Raw genomic sequence first — 8,841 nt, forward strand, 5'->3', positions numbered from 1 at the left:
TAAAAAGTAGTGTTAATTTTAGTTTCTGCTTTTCAGTAACAATAAAAAATAAGTTACTAGGTTATTATATATAATATATATACAGTATATAACACAGACATGCATTGAAAATTGTTATTTTTTTTACCAACCTCCATTCCATATAACTTAGCATAAAAAGTAAGCACAATAGTGTTTGGTAGATTATGTTGTAACAATGCTTTTTGGCATTTCCCTTGTACATGGTGCATGGTACATGGTAAATTTGTGGAATGGGCAGCAAAGCTGAGTATGTGGGTTGAGCACATGAAACATTTGCCAAATTCTCTCTGCCAAACAGTTTATTTTGTTGCTATATAKTTGTTTGGAGCATTTGATAACCCCAGGTGCCAATAGTAAGATTTATTGCCAATTAGCATTGTTAGAACAAAGACATTTTCTCCCAAACACAAATTTCCTTTTTTCATTACGTTTAAATAAAATTAACAATTGACAGAACATCCTTCAAGAGAGGTGATTTAGCACTTTCAATTTGACACCAAGAATGCTCATATTTAGCTCGTGCTGGCCATTTAGGATCGTTTTGTAGAGTTGACCTTTAGATGTCTGCCTCTGTTAACGCTTCCCCACCATGTGCTGATGTGTTAGGTCAGTTCATGAGTCTAATGCCCCTTTTCCACTAGTGCCACTTAGTGTAGTGTCGGTACGGTTCGGTAYGGTTCCAAGCCATTTCCATTAGGCCAGATCCATGGAACCGGCACTTTTTTAGTACCTACTTCATTGTGGTACCAACCGGCCCCAGCTGACACCAAAATGTGATGTCACAACACTGTTCATCACTGATTGGCTAAATTTTTGCAAATGTTTCAAATTTAAAAAAGTTATTCATCAAATGTTTTCCATCTCTCATTTTGCCCATTTTTTTTTTTCAAAATACCTAAAAAGAACCTCCACCAACCGCCCAAAACACACCAATTGGAACCAGACTGGAACATCAATGGAAAACTAACCAGTCTGACCCGTACCTACACCGACCGTTCCGACACTACACTAAGTGGCACTAGTGGAAAAGGGGCATAAACTGAGCATGTCTGGTGGTTCTCTGTGCTAGCCCTGCATGAGTTGCATCCAGTGACAWCTGTCCTCTCCCTACTCATCTGCAGTGCTAACGTAGCAGGGCTGGACCATGGAATAGGCTGTGTAGGCAAAATCTAAGGGCACCATCCATTGATGAGGTGTTATATGGTGCAGAGAATATTTTATGATCAAAGTGTCACATGATGCAGCCAAAACTAACTTCTGCTCAGTGTGTAAATAGAAAACAAAAAAGGGATAATGTAAGTTTCAGTTATGATCTCAGATAAAGTTCAGGTTAAAGTCTGGTTTTCAGTGTTCTACCATCATAAAATACTGATTTTACATAGTTTTATTATTCTCAAGAATTTAGTAAAATGCTCCTCAAATGACTAGGAAAAGCAGAGTTTTGAGATCTTTTACAAAAATGTTGTGGGGAGTATTTATCTTGTAACAACCACATTTAACTCACTGTTTACATCTGCAGTGAGCTGAATWTGATCTGAAGTCGAGTGTAAAACTTAAACCTCAAGTTTCCAAGCACGATACAGAAATTTTAGAAATCCAGCAAATGTTTTCATTTCCTTTTTTATCAAGCCTTAATCTTACCGTTCCATGTGGAGCGAGAATAAGGACGACATGGCGAGCCTCGCAGCAGTTGACTCCCGTTTTGTGGCCTCTCTAAGCTAGCAACGCAAACATGACGTCTCTGCAGTTTACTCACACTGCAGCTTTAAAATAATTGATTTTGAAGCATATGTAATGCCAGAAAATATCACTTTTTAAAACTTTTTTCTTCTGTGCAAACAAATGCAGCTATTATAAAACAGAGACTAATTGCCATTTAAGGATGAACACAAACTGAAGTCAAAGAATATCATTTTTGCAGAAGAACTCACAGAATGCAAAGCCAGGATTGCTGATAATGAACACCGGCTGTAGTTGCAGTCACTCCCTGAATGGTTTCTGACAGACGGCGAACTTGACAAACACAAAACAATGCAAACACAAGTCACTAAAACAAATATGCAGATGTGTGTTTCCTCCTTAAATGGCATGAAGTGCTTTTCTTAGCATGTTTTACCCACCGTTAATGTCTTTCCCTCCAGCATTTGTAAACAAAGAGGTCATCACCTCCTCCACATCACAGCTGCCGTGGCCGTCCTCCACCATGTGAGCAATCATTCGCCTCAGGACTTCATCCAGAGTGGTAGCTTTCTCATCCAAAAGGATGCTTGCCTGAGCCAGAAAGCTGTCCAGATCTCTGTGAGCTCCCACTTCCTCCTGGAAGTTCATCGGCTTTATGCACTGGAGGGAGAAACAAAAACCAAAAGAATTTAACTGAGACGACCGAACAGGCTGAGTGTACAAAGTAGACATTTGCTTTGAAATTATGTCCATGATTTCACTGGATTAAAAATAATGTTTATTGAACTTTAAACATGTTTTAAATTGTGCTCCATAAATTAAAACTTCTGTGACATGTGCTTACAGTTTACACACTTGTCTGAAAGTAAGTTAAAGTATAATGCATTTTCAGGCAAAAAAAAGGCCCCAAACACAGACTGACATTTTGATATGAATGAATTTGACAAAGAAAAAAAAAAGGAAAACCATAATACACTGATTTGAAAAGGAAACCTTACTTTATTGTGTTTAAWAGTCCAAATCCAGGTCCTTCCGAATCTGCGACACAAGAAAACGTCAATGTAATGTGGTTTTAGATTCACAGTTCTTAGCCTTTAAATTCCTGTTTTCAGAGTGGCAGTTTATAACAAATCTGAAAACCGTACAACAGTATAATCGTCTTTATGTTACTGTCAAGTTTAAATCCCTACCTGAAATACTGATTTCATTTTCATATATGCTTTCTTTGTTAGTAGTCGGCGAGTCCTCCCCAAAATCCTCCCGCTCCTCATCCTGCAGCTCTGTGGGTCGAACATTAACGAACACAGTCACAAAACAACCACATTTAATACATTCATTAAGACTGAAGTAAGTGAACATTTCCTTTTTCAGCTGGTTAATTAGAAAAATATCAATAAATGTTGTTAAAGGTTCTCATCAGATGGACTTAAAACTGCTTTTTGAGTAAATGTCCCGACGCTCGCCACATTAACAGAGTCTCCAGTAAAGGACAATTTATTTCACCCTCCCACAACTTTGCCATCTGTTAACAAGAACACAGCGAGAGGGAAAGAGCCAATAAAAAAACATCCCCCTCAAACCAGACGTGCAGCAATATAACAACAGCAGCCTCTCATGCATTCCTTCATTGTATGGAAGATAAATATGGCTTYTTGATTGCAGGTTTTATGGGATGGAGAGAAACTACAGCAGAATTAACTAATTAACCCTTCACAAGCACAGCTTTAATCTATTATTATGCTTTCACCCCATCATTAACTCAGAGATCATCTGCCTTGTTATTTACCTATTAATTAACCTCCCAACGCACAGGGAGAGGACTGAATGTGCTCAGCAGCATGTGGAACGGGTCATCAGAGAGCAGTCAGACACATCGACATCAGCATAAAGAACTGATGAAATATATTGACATGTGCRTTATCTTGAGCTTAAAGGAGGAAAACAGATTATTTTTAGTTCAAAGTATCAGGTTCATAAGAGAGCAGAAGTCTGCTGAGAAGCACAGTCTCAAGAAATATTGTTTGATTTCAGCTATGCACCCATTTCCTGGAAAACATATCCATTCTTAGACCTCCCAGTGGATGGAGACTCTGTAGGCATGAAAGAATAAAGAAGTTTGCACAACTTCAAGCTGACACATATTAAAGATTATTATTATTGTTATTATTGTAGGCCTATTTTAAAGTCAGCAGCCACTGCATCAGCTACGGAAAGGTGAGGTATATGAAAACATAGACAAACATAAAGAAAGAAAATTTCATCTGTTTTCAATTTGCATCTTATAAAACACACACTGAAGAAAGTTGACTTTTGATTCGTTCTTTTCTTTGCATCACAACAACCACCAGTTCTTCAGGAAGTTAAGCGTTCAGCCGACATTGGCTTTTTTTTCCTTTATGCAATTTGACTTTAAAATCCTTTTACTATACAGTAAGTATGGCAGATTTTGCTAAAAGTAAAAGCAGGCATATGCTTTAAAATCTTTTGTTATCACATTTATTTAAATAATTAAGTTGGGGTCTGTATAAAGTGGAACTACAGTGCTTTGGTCTAAATTCTTCCTTGTTGTAACTCCACAAGCCCCTCTTTCACTTCTGAGGTGTGTCTCRTATCAACTCATTTTGATGCTGTCTCTTTAAATCCGAAGGAGTCGCTTCAAACCTTGCCCCCTTTTCAGCTTCCATACATGTCACGGTGTACAGATTTTCCCGTAAATTACTCAGATTCCCCCCATTTTGCAAGTATATAGATGTATGGAGAAATCTTACAGTCTTTCAAAAACTCAGCTTCACWTTTATTTTACATCTCAGAGGCAGTGGGACATAAAAAAACAATAAATAAAATTAAAAAACCAGTAACTCACTTTGCTCAAAATAAGTTCTAAACCTTTCCCTGTCTTCATTCCCTTGCTCCTCTGTGCCGCAGGCAGTCATCTCCGCCCCATGTTCTCTTTACTCACAAACAACAGTCCACGTGTCAAACCCCTCTCGTTTTACTGTGTGTTAGTAATATGGATATTAAGCAGTGTTGTATAGAGTACCTCAAAGTGATACTTGAGTAAGAGTACAAGTATCTTATCATAAAATTACTTCGGTAAAAGTTAGTCTTCTCTAAAAATATTACTTGAGTAAAAGTCGTAAAGTGTCTGATATTTTCTATACTTAAGTATCAAAAGTAAATTTCTGACACAAAATCTACTTAAGTATTCAAAGTAAAAGTACTGAGTAAAAGTGAGCAGTTAGATTTTCTAAAATGACATTTATTGGGAGGTGACTTCTCCAAAAAATAGCAGTGATGGGTTGTGTACAAGCTAATATGGTGTCAGAATGGTATATATGTATACTTCTCATTCAACCACAATTAAATTCACTCTGTCCAGGAGACACACTTCATCAGGATAGTATTTTTTAAGTAATAACTCAAAATGAAATAGGAGTAACAACTTTCTACCTCTTACCTTTTATAAAAATGTAGTGAGTGGGAAGTACAGATAATTGTGTAAAAGTGTAACGAGTAAAAGTAAAAAGTACACTGAAAAGTAATTACTTAAGTAAAGTACAGATACCCAAAAATTCTACTTAAGTACAGTAACAAAATATTTGTACTTAGTTACTTTACAACTCTGATATTAAGTGAAAATTATGGATTTTTGAGGGTGAAGATACATGTAAACATTCGAAGGTTTTGACATGTATGTCCTTATTGTAACTCAACTAGCCCCTCTATCAACCTATTTCTAAGGTGTGCCTCAGACCAACTCGTTTTAAGGCTGTCTCTTTAAATCCAAACAAGATGCTACACACCTCATCTCTCTCCTGCTCCCAGACAGGATTTTACGACTATACAGCAGTGCAGCTATTTTTTTTTATTTACAAATGAATTAAAACATGTCATCAATGGAAGACTTGTCCATCCAGTCTTACTCTGTCCCAAATATTTTGATAAAGTTCAGAAAACATAACTGAAAATGGAGAAAACTGAACAGGCTGAAAAAGATGCCCCAAACAGAAGATAAAGATATCTGTGCAGCACCAGCAGAGACTTAATTAAAATTTGCTGCACTATAGAGACTTCAAATTCACAACAAAATGTATTTAATGGTTAAAAAAGTGAATTTTGCATACCATGCCCACTTTAAGTACTGATTTTGTGTTATAAAAGATACTGGAGAGGCAAACCACAACAGTGTGCTGAGAAACTGAAAGGAGATCTTGTCACATTCAGTTTAAACAAAACTCTGATACCAGCTGCTTCTGCTGTTTGTTCAGGTGACTGTGTGTCTGCAAGGTGCTGCTGCAGCTTGTGCGGAGGAGCTTCTCCTAGCCTCGGGCAGAGTTTGGCTCCAGGGGCTCCAGAGCAAGGCTATATCACAAATCTGATTAGACAGAACATTCCCAGGCCCCCTCCACATCACAGGAGTCGGTGCAGACAACGGGGTGCCTCGCGGCCACTGCAGGAGGCTGCTGGAGCCAGAGTTTGTTGTAAAAAAAAGGATGACTGAAAACTTTTAAGTCTGCTCTCAGAAAAGTGAGCTTTACAGTAAATAACTTAATGACATGTTATCTGGTTTGAAAATGAACATATTTATCAACCAGTACTGCATTAAGGGAAACACTGGTAAAACCTTAAAGTGGAAACATCAGCCGCCCGTCTTCACTGTCAGTCAGAAAGGAAGGAATTTAGAAATTCACAGCTTTTCTATAAACCTGTTTGCAGTGGTTAAAGTCAGCTGGTTTGCTGTTGGCTGCCAGCCTGTTTCTCACATATGATGCAGATGAATAATAGAAAATGAAATTGTAAGTTTTTAATTGATAGGAGGACTGGAGCCAAACTAAAATAATTTGCTCTAAATGACCCTCGGACTTTGTTGTGTTTTAAAGCTTGAGGCTTACATTGTTTGGGTAACTGATGAATTCACTGCCATAACACTAGTAATAATATTTCTGTCCAACCATTATAATTTCAACTGAATAAACTACTACTAAATTTGTAAGTTTAGAAGCAATTAAATGTGTATTTTCAATTAAGCATAACATATTACGTCAGTGAGGACTTCCATTAGTGAGATGCAGTCATCACTGTTACTGTCATTCCCCAAAACAATGGTCTGTAAATAAATAAATAAATAAATAAATAAATAAATAAATAAATAAATAAATAAAGGTAAAGAACAAACTAATGCTGAGATGCTTGGCGTATTTTCTTCTGACTTTCTAAAACATGTTTTTTTTTCAGCCTTCATGTCGGTGGCTAGACAGTGTCCTTGATTAAAAAGGAAACAGAGAAACTTGTTTGGTCTCTGGGAACCACAAACACCACACACCTGAGAGCTCTGCTCTGAATGTAAAAACCATGAGCAGAGCTACAATCAGGGATTCTGTACATTTTATTCATGTGATTTTTAAATAACAGGAGCTACACCTCATTCCAGTCCAACACACCAGAGCCTGAAGATAAGGACCAGCTAATGTTTGTTGGTCAGAGGCAGTGAATATGGTCACTGGACCAATAGAAATCAGTGACAAACACAGACAGTTGATCCAGCCAAACGCTATTTTTGAAGGCAGATTTTTTTTTTTTATTCATGCGTTAAAAGTAGCCTGTGACGTACTAATCCTTTTACAGTGAAGAGATAAAAACAGCGCTGAAATAAACATTATACATTTTTGTGTATTTGTAAATATATTTGAAAATATCGATTTCATTATCGTTAGCTTTGCACATGAAATGATTTAATAGGAGGCGGAATTAGCCAGATTAGAATATTTTCTGCCAGTTAATCTTCTTAATCCTTGACCTGCAATGATTCCAGCAGCTTGCTTTAACCTATTAATGGCACCACATTGAAAATAACCTTTTTAAATCATTATTACCGCAAGGAACAGTGATTTTATATGTAGATTTGACTTTCTTATGTTCCACACAGTGAACTAAAACTTATTTATGATGGATCATATATATATATATATAATTAAAAATATTTTCATATTTTCCACACAAACAACAAAGTGATGTATCTGCTTCTGTGAGATGCATCCAAAATTCAGTAATTTACCATGTAAATCTTTGGAAAAAAGTAACAATTTATCGATGAACAAGAATTAAAGAACATCACATTAATGTTCTGTGTTCTGAGAGCTGTGAAAATTATTGTTTTATTAACAACCTGATTCTATTTTAAAGTATTTCTGTTTGCTGTTGTGCTGACCGAGGTGCTGTAAATCTGAGTACAGTCTGCTGCTGACAGCCTTTATGAAAACCAAATGTGTCATTTATTGCTAGAAACTGAATATTGACCCATTTGCTTATCTTTAGACTAAGTTCTACTGGCAATGAAAACATCTTTCCTGTGTTCTGTGAACAAATCCTCTCTAATCTGTCAGTCACACAAAACCCAAATAAAAAAAATGGCTTTGCTGTTTATGTGACTGAATCTGTTTTCTATGAACCCAAAGCTTACACACAAATATTTGTTTACAGAGAGGTCTTGTCCTGAGTTTGAGTCAGCTCAGGTTTGACTCTTGTTAAAAACTTACCAGAAGGAACAAAATGAAAGACTTTCTTGGTGTCCATGTTCTCCAGGCTTTCAGGGTAGCACACTTTCCAAAGGTCAACCCWTCATCTTTTTCTTTGTCTCCAGTTCGCACTGCTGCACCCACTAGATCATTTGTTAATTTCTTTCACACTCACGGTGACCTCCTTGCACCATGCAGGGGCTCATGGCTCTGAGGAGGAGGGGGAGCCAGAAGGAGAAGCCACGAGTGCATTTATTATTGCTGGCTTCTTGTTCTTATAGACTTGAATGAGCATGATTTTAAGATAATTTGTAGGATTTGGGAACATTATTAAAAATATTCAGTTTGCAGTGGGACATTTTTCCTGTTTTGGATTCATTTAATGTGCCTTTCTTTTCTTTCTTTTTCTTTTTTTTAAATTTAAAGTGTGAAAGTGGCATTAAATAATTGTGTTCTTATGAAACAGGTTGTGGTTTCTGTAAGTTTTTTAGTTAAAGAAAAACTGATAACAGCATGTAGAAAATGTCAGTGACAGATATTGTCTGTTAGAAATAGACAGAGCTTGTTCAGAGATCTGAATCAGATTTTTACTTACTTTGCAGAGAGCTAATGAAATGAGGAATTA

At 36.7% G+C, this 8,841-nt stretch overlaps 1 long non-coding RNA gene and 1 pseudogene across 1 annotated transcript; both read right to left on the reverse strand.

The window, feature by feature from the left end:
* The window catches only part of LOC106525382 (sodium bicarbonate transporter-like protein 11), an 11,047-nt pseudogene extending 8,422 nt beyond the window's left edge, over positions 1-2,625 (reverse strand).
* Positions 2,626-2,699: 74 nt separating this feature from the next.
* Positions 2,700-8,340, reverse strand: LOC106525383 (uncharacterized). The gene is made up of 3 exons (XR_001311108.1): positions 8,238-8,340; positions 2,892-2,981; positions 2,700-2,739 (listed from the first exon to the last, which is right to left on the reverse strand). It is a non-coding gene; the product is annotated as an uncharacterized LOC106525383 (long non-coding RNA).
* Between the last annotated feature and the right edge of the window lie 501 nt (positions 8,341-8,841).

The sequence above is a fragment of the Austrofundulus limnaeus genome, unplaced genomic scaffold, assembly GCF_001266775.1.
Source record: "Austrofundulus limnaeus strain Quisiro unplaced genomic scaffold, Austrofundulus_limnaeus-1.0 Scaffold224, whole genome shotgun sequence".
NCBI lineage: Eukaryota > Metazoa > Chordata > Actinopteri > Cyprinodontiformes > Rivulidae > Austrofundulus > Austrofundulus limnaeus.